The sequence below is a fragment of the Triticum dicoccoides genome, chromosome 7A (genome assembly GCF_002162155.2).
Source record: "Triticum dicoccoides isolate Atlit2015 ecotype Zavitan chromosome 7A, WEW_v2.0, whole genome shotgun sequence".
NCBI classification, from domain to species: domain Eukaryota; kingdom Viridiplantae; phylum Streptophyta; class Magnoliopsida; order Poales; family Poaceae; genus Triticum; species Triticum dicoccoides.
The window spans coordinates 319,490,021-319,506,004 of NC_041392.1; positions in this window are offsets into that span (position 1 = coordinate 319,490,021).

Genomic DNA, 15,984 nt, shown 5'->3' on the forward strand with positions numbered 1-15,984 from the left:
CACCGCCCTGGGCTATATCTGCGACGAGAACGCCCCGACTCCTCACTCGGGTGACTACGCCAGCCACCTGACCTTCTTCACCGAGGTGGTGATGCGCCTGGAGGCTCAATCTGCCAGAGCTCGACAGCTTGTGGAGGAGAGGGGTCGTGGCCTGCTTCAGCGCGCCTTCCCCTGTGTCTTCAGCCACCTCCTGAACGCCGACCCCAACTACGACTTTGATGCCACCATTGCTACTATGCCCATTGCCCTCCGGGGCGACTTGGCGCGTTTGGTAGAGGATCATGTCGACGCATTGCTCAGGGCCTTCACCTTGGAGAATGATGGGGCGGTGGTCGTCCCAGACGAAGGTGACGTGGTCAACGACGGTGACGGGGGCGTCGCCGACGGCGGCGACAATTCCGACGAAGGTGATGACGATGCGAGCGACGCATCCCTGGATGACGCAGCGAGCGATATCTCTAGCTGATCCCATATTCTCTTGTTGTTTTATTCTACACGCAAAACTCGGGCGTGGCCCTTGGAAAACTTGTGAGAGCATTTTGAGAGGGGGAGCCCCTCGTGTAAGCAAATCGCAGTTTTTACTTTCCTATGCAATGTGGGTATGTGTCCTCGCAAGCTCGTGAAGCTGGGGGTGAGTTTCCGAACGTGGATTACCTTAGTCAGCGCCCTCTTAGGGCTGGGTCGTGAAGCGACAAGTTCCTGAGAATCCTGCGGAGCCGATCACCCTGTTTGAAGGGGGTCCCGGAAAGGGTGAGCACCAGGCGTAGTGCTAGCGCGTGCTCTGCGCGGTCCAGCTCGTGAGGAGCTTTGCGAGGGAGAGGCGACGGACGTGAGTCCCAAACCAAACAAGATCCAGAAGGCGAGAAACGGCTTGAACGAGAAAGGTACCCCCCGCGTGCAACGATAAAAATTCAGCTTCAACTTAAGTCCAGAATCAGAAAGCAAAGCCACAGAAAGAGAGATCCAAAGCAAAAGGCCGCGTCCGGCACCTAGTCTAGTCTTTGGGTCTTCAAGTCTTTTCACCAGCGCGGAGCTAAGTGCTGTCCACTAGGCGTGGGAGGGCGCCCCAGGGCCTGAGGCCGGCGCTCCTGAGACTCCGGGGCGTGTACATCCCCAACTCATTATTACATGAGAGTGTCACGGGCGGCGAGCTTCACAGGCACCGGGCCTTCTTCACAGGTACTGGCCTTGCTTCATATCGCCAGACGAGGGCCCCGCCTTGCGCCACTCTTGACCTCCTTTGAGCCGGCCGGAGACCAGGACGGAACAAAGGAGGGAAAGAGGACGCCGGCGGTTCCCTCGGTGACCACGGGTCCTCTGCCATAGGAAGGGTCGTTGAAGCCACCCCGACAGAGGGCCTACCTCCGGGTGTCCCCTAGTTTCGCATGCCTTGGGGAGGGGCCTTGCTCCTGGCTCCCTCTCGGCGCCCACCAGCGTGTCTCCCTTGTTGAGACGGGTGCCGCCGTGCCGGGGTCATCGATCGGTGCTGCAACCTGATTCATCGGTAGCCCATGGTTAGCATAAGCCTGTTCCTGAGAGGTTAGCGGTACCCTGTAGTTGCCGTCGTCGGCGCGTTCGCTGTGGTTCTCCGCTGGCTCTTGGAAGGCTTCGACTCCTAGTGCCCCTTCTCCCCAGTCTTCTCCAACTAATGAGCCGATGTCGTCCTCTGGTGCGTACCCTTGGTCGATCATGCGGGGCACATAGGCTTCCGGGGCTGTCACCCCGAACACCTCGCCATGGGGGCTGTTGCTCCGCCCATGATGGCGTCCTGGGGATGATAATACGGCATCCGGCTGGGGCCATGGGGGGTGACGCTTGCGCTCGTGCTTCTTGAGGGCGGAATGGGGGGATTGGAGCCCCCTACACCGCCAGCCGTGCTGATGTTGGCGAAGCCCCCGGGCGTAGTCGACAGCGCGCAGATGTGGTGAGGTTCGTCGCGCGACCTTGCATTGGCCTGGGGGGAGTCGATAGCTGAAGGGTGGTGCTCCCGACGCTGATGCGTCCAGCAGCTCGGCAACACGCTCAAGCAGCGTGTCTCGGCCACTCTCCATCAGCCTGCATTGCAACATCTCCCTTGCCACTGTGAGTGCCGCCCGCATGTTCGCTTGCTCCCGCCATGAGTGCGGCACCGTTGCAGCGGCGTGACTTTCTGCTCTCGCCGCGGCTCGTGCTTGCCGCGGGGTGAGGGTGGATGATGCCTATCCGCGTTGTCCATGCCTGGTAGAGCTCGGTGATGCCCGCGCCGCCTGGGGTGTAGGGTCGAGATCTTCATGGGCAGGCGGTGCCGTTTGGGCCGGCCAGGCTGCCCAGCGGTCGGATCCGGCTCTTCGGTCACCAGACATCGTAGCCGGTGAACATTGGAGAGCTGATTGGCGGAGAAAAGGCTCCAGCGCACCCCTACCTGGCGCGCCAAATGTCGGGGTATGGGGTCCCGGCAAACCCTTAAGGTTCGAACATTGGGTTGCGCATGAAGTCTTTCCCTCCAACCGATCTACGCCCTAGCTCGCTAGAATCTCGCGGACGAACTCGTAACACAGACGGACAGAGGGTTTATACTGGTTCGGGCCACCGTTGTGGTGTAATACCCTACTTCAGTGTGGTGGTGGTGGATTACCTCTTGGGCTGATGATGAACAATACAAGGGAAGAACGGCCTCCTAAGGTCGAGGCATTCTTGACTCGGTGAGCTTGTGTGTGTGGGGGTGGTCTCTCTCAAGCTAAGGTGAGATCCTCCTCTCAAGCTTCGATCCCCCCCTCTCCACTTTGGTGGCTAGTCCTCTTTATAGAGGCCCTGGTCCTCTTCCCAAATATCGAGCGGGAAGGGAGCCAACAATGGCGGGCTAATTTGAAGGGGGATCGCTAGTACAAGCTATCCTGACAAAAGTAGTCTTCGCCTGCACAAAGTTCTGGTGGTGACGCTGTTCTGGGCTCCACGGTGACCTCCGTCTTTCAGTCCATGGTCTTGGTCTTGTTGCACCAAAATGGCAACCTTTGCCTGAGGCCTCAGTACTCCGCGGCTGCGCTTGCCCCCTTTGCACCAAAGAGGAAACAAGGACGCTGTGCGCGCTGGTGCCCGCCTGGTGTCGATCGTCACGGCTCATGTCATGAGAACGTCGTGAGATTCGCCTCGCCTTGATATCTCTGCTCCTTGTGAGCCTGCCTGGCTAGGACACTCCAGAGGAGGTATTGCGTTGTCCGCCTCGCGAGGCTTGGCCCCTCGCGGGGGTCTTGGGTGCTTTGTTGGTGAGGATGGGCCATACGGCCTGCTGGCTCAGCCACGCCGCGGGCCGCAGGAAGGCAAGTCTGGGGACCCCCGTTCCTAGAACACCGACAGCCCCCTCTATATATGGTATAGATAGGCCTCTATTTTACACACATTGCATGTGTCAAAATTTTGTTTGAGATATCATCGACACATATTCCCACAGATACTTTCATGAAATCACCCCCAACAAAAAACACTCACGAATGCACACGCCATCTGTCTAGGTTTGTTTCTCTCTCACACACACACCCAAGTAGGTGGGGGAGTGCACGAAGAGAAGAGGTGCACGCACGGCGCACGTACTCCCGTGTCTTTCCCAACCACACCCGCGCGGGTACACGGTGGAGCTCATTTATGTATGAAAAGGCAGCCCACATGGTAATTTTACACGTGTACTGGTTGTCCACTTGATGGTGGATCGTGTACCACGGGTGAATAAACAAATTGCAACTTGATGCATTATGTTAAAAAAGAGGCAAACCATGTGGGGCCTACCTTAGAGGCAACACTCTATACACTAGAGATGCTTTGTACGTATTACTTTCGATGTGTCCCATCAACTCGCAGAACGCGGAGAAGCTTGCTTACTACACCGTCTCCCCTGTCCACGGGCGCAATGGCTCGCAGGACGAGGTGAGGATTGCTTACTACGCCTTACGCCCGCTCCCTCGCCCACGCGTGTGGTGGCTCGCAGGACGAGGAGAAAATTTTACTACTCCCTCCATTTACTCCTCGTGCCTACCTTGGTTAGAGAGATTATCATATTGTTTGAAATATATATCTTTTAGTAGATTTCAATATGAACTACTAGTACATACTCAAAACACTAACGTATATAGACGTATTTTAGAGTGTAGATTCACTCATTTTGCTCCATATATGTAGTCCATATTGAAACAGACGTAATAGTACGCACTCTCCCTCGCCCCTCGACCCTCGCTCGACCCTCACCCACGTGGTGGACATGCAACAATTCATTCGGTCTCAGATAGCCAGAACGATATATACTGCAGTACCATTATTGCTCAACTTCTTGAAGAGGCGAAGAGCCAAGCGCAAGGTTAGGGCCTCTTTGATTCGTAGGATTTCCAAAATGCGGGAATAGGAAAAACATGGGATTAGAGTAGAATGTTGTCATGAATCCTACAGGATTGTACGAGTGTTTGATTGTGCATAGAAAAACCGTAGGATTCTTTCAAAGAGGTTTGAGTGGATGGAAAGGTTCCTACGAAATCTAGTGCAAATGAATCCTATGGAAAAATTCATATGGTTTACAATCCTACGAATCAAACAACCAAGATAGGAAAAATTCCTAAGGATTAGAATCCTCCAAAATTCCTTTGAGAATCCTTTGAATCAGAGAATCCCTTAATATTTTGGAGATGCCAAGCACAAGGTTTATAGGAGAATGGGTAGTAGTAGTACTAGTAGTATGTACCAGCGGTACGTACTGTATGGGGAAGAACACAACAAGATGTATGTTTTGCATGACAGTCTCTTCTTACAGGACGTGCTAGACCTAGTGGACCTCATTGTTGCAATGGGAGTACTATCATAGATGGCACGATTCAGATTGCTGGGCAGGGGGAATAATTCGGAGCTGCTTAGTCTTAAACCCCATGAAGAAGTCCCATCGAAAGGAATAGCCATCCTCTACACGTGCTCTTATGTAAAATGAGTAAATGAGACAAAAAGAGAAAGAGACAAAGTAAAAAAACACCAGCCTTAGATCTAGCCCTATTGTATCAGTGAATGATATTTCTATGTCATGATTGACATGGCTATATTATTAACCATGCTACTGAGGTAGAAGCGGATTTTTATTTATTTGCGGATGTTGCAGCGGATGGATATTCAACGAGGAGTGAAATGATGGCTGCTTCCTCGGTCAAACATACAAAAGGTGGGCCTCATGATTTGATGGCTTATTAGTCATTATTACTGCCTATACGCTTTGCCCATATATAATAACCGCGTGGTAGAGTGGTGGGCTATACTTTTAATAACCATGCTCGAAGAGAAGAGGTGCACACACCCACACACTCTTTGCGTCTTCCACAACCACACACGTGACACGGTGGAGCTCATTTCTATAAGATGATGCAGCCCACGTGATAATTTGACGCGTCTAGTAGTAGTTACTCACTTATAAATAATGGAGGGTCGGGAACCATGCATGAATGGTGCCGCGCCATTTATAAATAAAGTTTTTTCTTTAGTGGCACATACACAATATAAATAGGTTCATATGGAGAGAAAAGGAAACCACTCCACTATATACATAGCCAGGACGAGCCTACACGGTTGCTTGTTGGGGTTGGTCTCTTCACACTCTCTCGCACAAAAGATTGTGGCCACATCTCTAACATCCGGGCGGATCACGTCCGCCGAGGGAAGGGGTGGATGCTTAGTGTATATGCGGTCGCCAACACGGACGGCGAAAACCCATTGTCGGCATGTCCCAATCAGGGGCCCTCGTCGTTCTCTCTAAGAAAGCCGATGAGGTTGCCTTCGTCCTTTGCTCACTGCCGCGATGTGGGCAGTTGCCTCCTCCCGCCGCCGTCCTCTAGGTTGAGCTATGTCCTGACATCCCTCAGGTACAACTTCCTTACAGCCGGCTTGCATCACTGCCCCAGCTGCCCACATCGCTCCATGTGGATATTTCTCTACTTCTTTGCCCCGCACATACCTCTACTGGCTTCTACTGTATTTGTGATGAGTTTGGATCTCATCAACTAGTACTAGTAATCTTATTGTAATGGTGCTTCTTCAATTTCTTTGCCACAGGGATGCTCATCTCGATTTTAGTGAAACTGCACAAAATGATCCAATGGTCAAAGGGTTGCAAACTTCATTTCTTTGAAAGCTTCAATGTTGCCAGCAAAATAAAGCCTGGCTAGGGTTTAGGGTTGAAGGGCTAGGGACTGCATGGATCATTTTTTTATTTAGCTATCTCTGTTCCAAAATAAGTGTCAACTTTAGTAGTAGTACAACTTTGTACTAAAGTTTGCATAAAGTTGAGACACTTATTTTGCAACGGAGGGAGTACATATTGGCTACGATCTGTCAATCATTGAGATGCAATAGCATGCATGTTAGTCTACTTTGTATTTGATGAAATGTTGCAACGGGGCAATCTTGGACACAAGATAAATGAAACAGAAGCTGGAAGCTTCATAGCATTGTACAAATTTATCTCGTTGAGAAATTACAATACGCACTATACTACCATGTAAAGAGTTAGGTGTCGCATGGTGTCCAGAAAATATGGTGATAGTGTGAGGTGGGCCACGTAATCACTGAGCCTGCGTGTATTCACTGCTTTCGCACTCCTCCACTGTAAGAATGGAGAAAATTGCAATCTAGTACCTCCTTTCGCCGAAGCGTGGGACATCCAGCAGTCATACCACCTTAGTAATAATGACCAATGAGCCGTCAAATCACATAGACCCAGCAGTAAGTTGGATGGACAAAGCAACCATCACTCTTGAATCCGCTTCTCCCTTCAACGCAGGTGCCAGTGAGAGGTCATGTACGCTCTGCCCAGGCATGAATGCGACACCGATTCTCTGGAGCGGCGCTGGCCGTTTCGGGCGGGAAGTGCGTGCGGGCGATGGAGGGGCTTTGGGTGGGCCAGGCTGGTCAGGAGCGGGCGTGGCAGCTGTCTAGACCAGACGTCCGGAAACGAGAGGATGCACCGACTCTCGCGGCTAAATCGTACACTACACACCATCTCTCTGTAGGAGTAGGTCGATGTGTCACTCTCTCTAGCACACACACACTGTTAAAACACACACACACACACACATGCACACACAGGTTCATAGAATAGGAATATTGTGTGAGTGGGAAGCCACATGGAGTGAGATAAATGGAGTACGTACAAGAAGAAAAGAGGTGACGAATATCCCATCAAACCTGGACTGAGGAGTAGTACTCTCTCCGTCTAGGTGTTAAGTCATCTTACAAAAATCAGATATTCCCAAAATGTTTAGGCGTCGTCCATTAACTTCGCATCTATATCCCCTCCTAGTACTCTGCCTGTTGTTATCTCCCCTGGAAACCCAATGCATGGAGCGCAACTACGCGTTGATCAGTCAAGGAATCAAAGTCGGCTTGCATGCGTGTTAATACGTGGCCCTGCATGGTAGCTAAAATGGCATCTCTTAATTGATGTTATTACTTGTTGCATTTAGAGACAGAAATCAGGGCTTTGATTGGAGGAAGGACCGGTCAAGTTTCTCCTACTCCTCCAATCTGCTTGCACGTTGGTCCCGCTGCACCTTCTAACATGACTTACACCTAGACAGAGGGAGTAGTACGAGATACGGTGGCACACTGACTTAGGTCGAATACAAGTGCCCAAAATTATTGGAAGAGAGCAAAGTCTACAAACTAAATAATTAAAATTGAATTTGTCATTTATTTTTCCGAAACGGAGGCAAAAGATTTGCCTCATCCACTAAATAAGAGGAGAATAGAGTTTCACAATTTGCAAGTGACCCTACAAATAAACGCCATGGCAATTACTCTCAATACGCCCTAGTTTCTTAGCACCCACTGTAACCCTTAGTACATACGGTGGGACATTGACTTGGGCCGAATACAAGTGCCCAAAATATTTAAAATTGGAGGATGGTGCATCCCACCTTCCCGATATTTTGACCGTGTGTGGTTCAGTTGTTGTTCACTTCGGAGGATCGTGTACCACACGTGAACGTTAGTAAGGGCGACCGGGAGGCGTGCAACGTTAATTGCGGGTTGACTCATTCGAGCGTTAAATTTTCTTCACGTATTAGCATGCCCATAGTATTTTTCTTCACTATGTTAAATAAAGAATTCCGTTTCGTGCATAATTTAAAACGATTTTTATAGAGAGAAAAAGAAAACCACTCCATCTATATATGCTACACCCTCAGCGCTTGTTTTCTAGGGTTTGCTCTCTTCACACTCTCTCTCCACTATATATATACACGCTGGAGCCTCAACGCTTGTAGTTTCTCCCTTCACTCTCTTGTTGGGGAACGCAGTAATTTCAAAAAAATTCCTATGCACATGCAAGATCATGGTGATGCACAGCAATGAGAGGGAAGAGTGTTGTCCACGTACCCTCGTAGACTGTAAGCGAAGCGTTATGACAACGCGGTTGATGTAATCGTATGTCTTCACGATCGACTGATCCTAGCACCAAAGGTACGGCACCTCCGCGATCTGCACACGTTCGGCTCGGTGACGTCCCACGAACTCACGATCCAGCAGGGTGTCGAGGGAGAGCTTCGTCAGCACGATGGCGTGATGATAGCGATGATGATGCTACCGGAACAGGGCTTCGCCTAAGCACTGCTACGATATGACCGAGGTGGATTATGGTGAAGGGGGGCACAACACATGGCTAAGAGATCAATGATCAACTTGTGTGTCTATGGGGTGCCCCCTCCCCCATATATAAAGGAGTGGAGGAGGGGGAGGGACGGCCCTCTACTATGGCGCACCCTAGGGAGTCCTACTCCCACCGGGAGTAGGATTCCCACCCTTTCCAAGTAGGAGTAGGAGAGAAGGAAGGGAAGGAGAGAAGAGAAGGAAGGAGGGGGTGCCACCCCTCCCCCTAGTCCAATTCAAACTAGGCCGTGGGGGCGCACAGCCTGCCCTAGGCAGCCCCTCTCTCTTTCCCCTAAAGCCTAATAAGGCCCATATACTCCCTGGGGGGTTCCGGTAACCTCCTGGTACTCCGAAAAATGCCGGAACTCATCCAGAACCTTTCCGATGTCCAAACAAAGGCTTCCAATATATTGATCTTTATGTCTCGACCATTTTGAGACTCCTCGTCATGTCCGTGATCAAATCCGGGACTCCAAACTACCTTCGGTTCATCAAAACACATAAACTCATAATACTGATCGTCACCGAACGTTAAGTGTGCGGACCCTACGGGTTCGAGAACTATGTAGACATGACCGAGACACGTCTCTAGTCATTAACCAATAGAGGAACCTGAATGCTCAGATTGGTTCCTACATATTCTATGAAGATCTTTATCGGTCAAACCGCATAACGATATATGTTGTTCCCTTTGTCATCGGTATGTTACTTGCCCGAGATTCGATCGTCGGTATCTCAATACCTAGTTCAATCTCGTTACCGTCAAGTCTCTTTACTTGGTCCGTAATGCATCATCCCGCAACTAACTCATTAGTCACATTGCTTGCAAGGCTTATAGTGATGTGCATTACGGAGAGGGCCCAGAGATACCTCTCCGACAATCGGAGTGACAAATCCTAATATTGGTCTATGCCAACTCAACAAACACCATCAGAGACACTTGTAGAGCACCTTTATAATCACCCAGTTACGTTGTGACGTTTGGTAGCACACAAAGTATTCCTCCGGTATTCGGGAGTTGCATGATCTCATAGTCATAGGAACATGTATAAGTTATGGAAAAAGCAATAGCAACAAACTAAACGATCATCCTACTAAGCTAACAGATGGGTCAAGTCAATCATATTATTCTCTAATGATGTGATCCTATTAATCAAATGACAACTCATGTCTATGGTTAGGAAACATAACCATCATTGATTCAACGAGCTAGTCAAGTAGAGGCAAACTAGCGACACTCTGTTTGTCTATGTATTCACACATGTACTAAGTTTCCGGTTAATACAATTCTAGCATGAATAATAAACATTTACCATGATATAAGGAAATATAAACAACAACTTTATTATTGCCTCTAGGGAATATTTCCTTCATCTCTCACCCTCTGCAGAAATAAACAAGACTTCATTGGCCTCTCCCTCTCCCCTCACTGCTGGTCAAAGTGCCGGCAGGATCCGTCCGCCGGGAAGGGAAGGAAGCTTAACATTGTCGTCGTCGGCGAGGGAGGGAATCCACTACTGGCGCAGCTGTTCTCTTTCACCCAGCGGCGATGCGAGAGGGCCTCCAACCCCTTCTTCCTTGTTGTCGTAAATAGTGTAGGCAGATCGGCCCCAGCCACCCACTGAGCCACACCCCGAGAACCTTAAGGTATAATTTACTTATTCCACATGCATTGCTCTAGATGCATGTGGGATTTTTCCGCTTCTGCACTTGAATCTTGGTGTTGGATCAAACAGGAAAGTAGTGGGGAAAGTTGTATAGCATGAATCTAGGACGTGGTTCATAGAGGAAAGGAAGGGGGAAAGTAGTATAGCATGAATCTAGGACGTGGTTCAAAGAGGAAAGGAAGGGGGGAAAGTAGTGGGGAAAGTTGTATAGCATGAATCTAGGACGTGGTTCAAAGAGGAAAGGAAGGGGAGAAAGTAGTGGGGAAAGTTGTATAGCATGAATCTAGGATGTGGTTCAAAGAGGGAAGGAAGGGGGAGAGTAGTACAGACTGGCTATCCAGCACCTACGTTGGTTGAAAAGGGAAAACAATGACAAATGCAACACCCCCATCTATAACGAACTGATCTTTCTGTTTTGGGGGACAAGGTTGTAGAGTTTGAGCATGACTATATTTGTTGCCCTCACATAGGGAAAGGTGTCTAAAGATAAAAAAATTGGGACCAACACAAATATGCTCCTTGGTTGTTTGTTCTTTGTTGAATAGACTGTGCATCACCCCTTTATACATCGGTAGATGCACATGGTGCTGGTGCGTCCACTGTCCCATACAACTCTTTAGCTGTTGTTAATCTAAGGCCCTGTTTGGTTAAAAAGTCCTAGGACTTTTTTTAGTCCCAACTAAAAAGTCCCTAGTCCCTACCTGTTTGGTTCTAGGGACTAAACATGGACCAGAGGTTATTAAATGACATGCTAAAAGACCATGTTACCCCTAGTAATGAACTAATAGAGATAAGGTGCGATGCGGGGCAGGGCAACTGTTGGAAAAAGTCCCAAAAAGACTCTCTCTCAGGGTCTTATTTCTTTAGCCCCAAATGCCCACTTTTAGTCCCTAAAAGTCCCTCTTATTTGGTTTAGATGGGACTAAAAGGGACTTTTTTAGTCCCTACACCAAAATGTCCCAGTAAACAAACACCATCTAATAATGCCGCTGGAAAATTGAAGCAATGCCACAGTTAAAAGCAAATTACTTGTTTAACTAATTTTATTGTTAATATAATCTCTCTGCTAATATGAATCAATGCCACCGTTTGAGAAATGCTACTGTCTTGCTTTCTTTTTGTGGGCTTCTGTGTCATCCACCGTTATTAACCAGTAGTTGTTTCCTTTGCACCTCTGTGTAAACAGGGTTATCTACTTTACCTCATTGCTATTGCTACCTTTTGGTGCATTGCACAAAACACTTTTGTTTTAAGAGTGTTTTGTGCAGTTCAACCAAAATGTCACACCGACAACATTGTTTGATTGCTTGATCTTAGTAGAACTGCACAAGAGGAGATCCGACTTTATATCCGTTTTGGAAAATTTGTTTTAGATCTTCTTCTTGTGAGTTGTTTGAATTCCGCGTCATGAGAGGTCAGTACTAGCCTTCTTTCACATGATTGTGAGTGTGCTTTCATATGTTGTGCTACTTATATGGTATTGTTGCTTGATTTTAGTGAATTGCACAAATGGAGACAAGACTTTCAATCTGTATGTGCACCGTAATATCCCATTGACGTAAGATAATGATATTTCACAACTGTTGGCCTGTATTTTGTTACTGTCATCAGAAAATTAATGTTTTTATTTAGTGCTATACTTGTGCTCCTTAATTGACATGCCAAATCTTACATTGAAGGCGAAGCTTGTCTGTTGTTGAACCAAGTGATGAAGTGGAAGAACAAGCGAAAGAAGAACAAAAATCAACTCCCGGTGCTGTAATGAAGCACTGGAACTGTGATGACACAAGTAATGATATAGTTTTGCATCTTAATTTATTGCTATGTCTGGAACGAGCAATTGTTTTGCCACTATGATTTGATGCCACTCCTAATGTAATATGTAATTATCTCTACTTGTGCAAACATGGATCTTGTTTGAAGCTGACATATATTTTAGTGGAACTGCAGAAAAAGATGTTGGAAACATTAAATTAATCGAGGAGTTTATAGTAAGCTTGGCAACCACAGTAGATAATAATGGATGGTTCCCAAGAAGTGCTTCATTAGTTTATCTGCTAGCTCTACACAATAAGCCTCCTGACAAAGGATGGTACCGACCCACAGATTTCATCCATATGATTGAGCTTTGTCATCTCTAGTGGTGTTGTGCTACTGTTTAGCTACTCTCATGAGAAAGTGGTATTGTTTCGCATGTTAATCTAAGGTTGCTAATAAATTGATCCACCGGTTTGCTACCGTTATAGCCACTGATAAAATTAAGTAACAATACAGTTCAAGTTGAGCTGATCTGTTTGCTATCATATCATTTCCTATAAGGATAATGAGGAGATGCATCTCTTTGTGACTATACATTTCATCAGTTACTCCCTTTGTTAATTTAATGACTTTTTTAAGTATTTCCTTTCCCTTTTTTCGAGCAAACATATGCTAGCATTCAGTTGTTCTCTTGTCTTTGCACAACAGGACCATCCTCCTTTGAAGAAGAAAATGGAGTACATGAAGTGACTAGTTCTAATTATGCTAGGATGAAGAAACCTAGTCTATCTTCTCAACAGAAGGAGCAGTTGAAGGATGGTTACATTACTCCCCTCAAGACCAAACTAACTTCAACTCAGAAGGACTCACGGATTTCCATCTTTTTTGCCGTGATGCTCAAGTACAATGTTGTTCTAGGATTCTTTCCGGTGAGTTCATTTTTTAAAAAGTGTGCTCTAAATGGACCATGTAGGTGCCTATTTAAATTGTAAATTCATAATATAGTTTGCTTTCCTAATCATTTTTTGTATTTATGCAAACAGGGGTGCTCAGCTTGATTTCAATGGGTGTCATTCATTTCCACCACAAGCCAATATGTTCAAGGCGTCGCAACATATAAAAGGCAAAATCATACAAGCTACGCGCAAATTTGTTTCATTTTGGTGGAACTGCATAAAAAGAACAACTGGTTTATTTAGCAGGTGCCATGTCAATGTACGAACTGATGGCAAACCCTGCCCATTCCACAATCATATGCATTTGATATTTTGGAATGGGAAAACCTTGTCAAAGTTTGCTCATTGATGTACGCAAAACACCATGCATTTGACATTTTGGAATGTGACAACCTTGTCAGATTTTGCTCATTGATGTTACCAAGAAGACATGCATTTGATATTTTCAAATGGGATGCCCTTTGCGGTCCGCAGCATCGATCGATTTTTATTTATTATTTAGTTGTGAAGTAAATACGGATCTGACATGTGAATCACTGAGATGCATAATCATCGTTTTTTGAATGTTCTCTATGAATTGCCAGGCCTGTGTGTTTGATTGCAATGTACAGGAATGCTAAGAAGCTGCTCAAACTATTTGTACTCCCTCTGTTCCTTTTTACTTTGCATATTAGATTTCTTTCAAGTTAGTTGATTTTACATTGTGAATGTTGATACTTTTTTCTATAAGATTGGTCAAAGTAGAGATACTTTGACTTCAGACAAAACTTATATGCAGACTAAAAAGGACCGGAGGGATTACGTGTGAAACTGCTGCAAACGATGTGATCACCCTAGGAATAATGCTAGTACGGAGTATTGTTATGCATGTTCATCCAATGCCAGTGATACAAGAATTCAAACTAAATTCATTCATACACTACTGGATCATATAAACATGCCGGATTTCATTACATTTCATACATTCTTCAACTAAAAAGGGGTGCGCTGGAGGTATAATTTATTAACCGAAGCTACCCACTCGTGTCCCGCTCAGCCGAACGGAATCTTCAGTGACTTAACTATAGTTGCAGTTGGGTCACTGACATGTGGGCCACATACCTGTTGGGCCCACATGTTAGTGACCCAACTTCACTGCAGTTAAGTCACTGAAGCAACATCCTTCTCCAGCATAGCTCTCCGACTCCACATCGCTGCCAAGAAGCTAATAGGCCGTCAATGATCAACCCGCCAAGCTTGGCTTCAACCAGAAGGTAGCAGCGGTGGCCTTACTTGGACCCGAGTGGCGGCGACCTACCATATTCTACTCTTCCTCGTTTTCTGTGTGGCGCTCCCTCGTTGGCAGCGGGGCAGGGCCTCGATGGAGCCGGCGATGTCCTCTGTCTCATTGCCGGCAGGGCAGCACCTCGGCGGAGTGGGGGAATCCTCCCCCTCGTTGCCAGCAGGGTGGTGCCTCAGCGGAGCCAGCGATGTCCTCAATCTCGTTGTTGCCGGGGCGGGGCCTCAGCGGAGCAGGGCCTCGTTGAAGCCGGCGGGGCGGGGTATCGACAGAGCTAGCGATGTCCTTTGCCTCGTTGTTGGCATGGTGGGGCCTCGCCGAAGCAGGGCCTCATCGACGCCAGTGGAGCGAGGACTCGACGGAGCCAGCATTGTCCTCCGCCTTGTCCTCGGTCTCGCCAAACAGCGCCTCGCCCGCTTCATCGCCCTCTTTGTAGGCGGCCGCAACCTATGCCACCTGCATGCGGTACCGCCAGTGCGCGAGGCGGCTCTCGCGGGCGAGCGACAAGAGTCGAGAAGTGCCTCCTGCTCCGCCCGCTCCGCGGCAATCTGCTCCTCTGCCTATAGGTGCTCCTGGAGGAGATGGTGGTTGTAGGCGGCGTCGGCCTGCACCTCCCCGAACTGCTCCTAACGCTTCTGCCTCACCGTGTCCATGTATTGGGCACGGGCCTCACCGATGGTCATGGTGCAATGCACCAGCGAAGATGGCGCGGAGGAGGGGGTGGGCGCTCAATCGTCGACTACCATGTTCTCGATTGGGACGTCATCGTCCTCCAGCTGCCTGCCGGCCAGCCAGTCGGCAGCAATGACTACCATCTCCTTGTGGTCCGTCGTTCGCCCATCTCAAAGAGCACTGGAGCGCGAGGAAGCCATGGTGGGCAGTAGTGCTGTGAAAAGGAGAAAGGGAACGAATGCGGATGACTGCAGCTATGGCCGACACAGCAGTTTATATAGCAATGGTGAGTGGCGGAGGGACGAACGGGTGGCGCCGAAGTAGCTGCCTCGGCAACCGCATATCATTAATGTGGGAGGCAGACGGGCGGATGGACGGACGACACTTGTGTCGTTTGAACGCGGAGCAATCGCCTGCACCGGGAAGCGGCATGGGCAGCGCTGACCGTTTCGGATGGAAAGCGTGCATGGGTGACGGAGGCGGTCTGGGTGGGTCAGGGCGGCCAGACTCATGCTTGGCAGTGGGTCGGTCCAGTAGCCGGACATGCTGGCTCACCATCGAGCTCGCCAAGCTGAGCGACGACAATCAGACGATGGATGTAGCTTCCGACCAGGAGCCGGCGCCTGCGTCCAAGCCGGTTCATGCAGTGTTCACCATAGAGCAGGTGTGGCCGCACTTCGATGCCCTAATGGCGGAAGAGCAACCAGCATAGTAGGACCTGTGCTGCAACCTCCGTCTCCTAAACGAGCACTAGAGAACAAGCGAACGGCAATGCCATCGCGGACACGTGGCCCTATGATCTGGCTTCGTGAATGAGCAGCGAGCGCTGTATCAGACCATCCGTAGGGCCCGTGAGGCCCTCTCTGTCGTCCTTCGAGTTGTTGCGCTCGCCGTGGCGCCGCCGTCTCCCATTGTCAACATGGTCAATGGACATGAGGAATGGGGAGATGACTTTACTTGGAGAGGATGACAGGGGGACCCACCAGGGCCATAGCCGCACATACGCAAG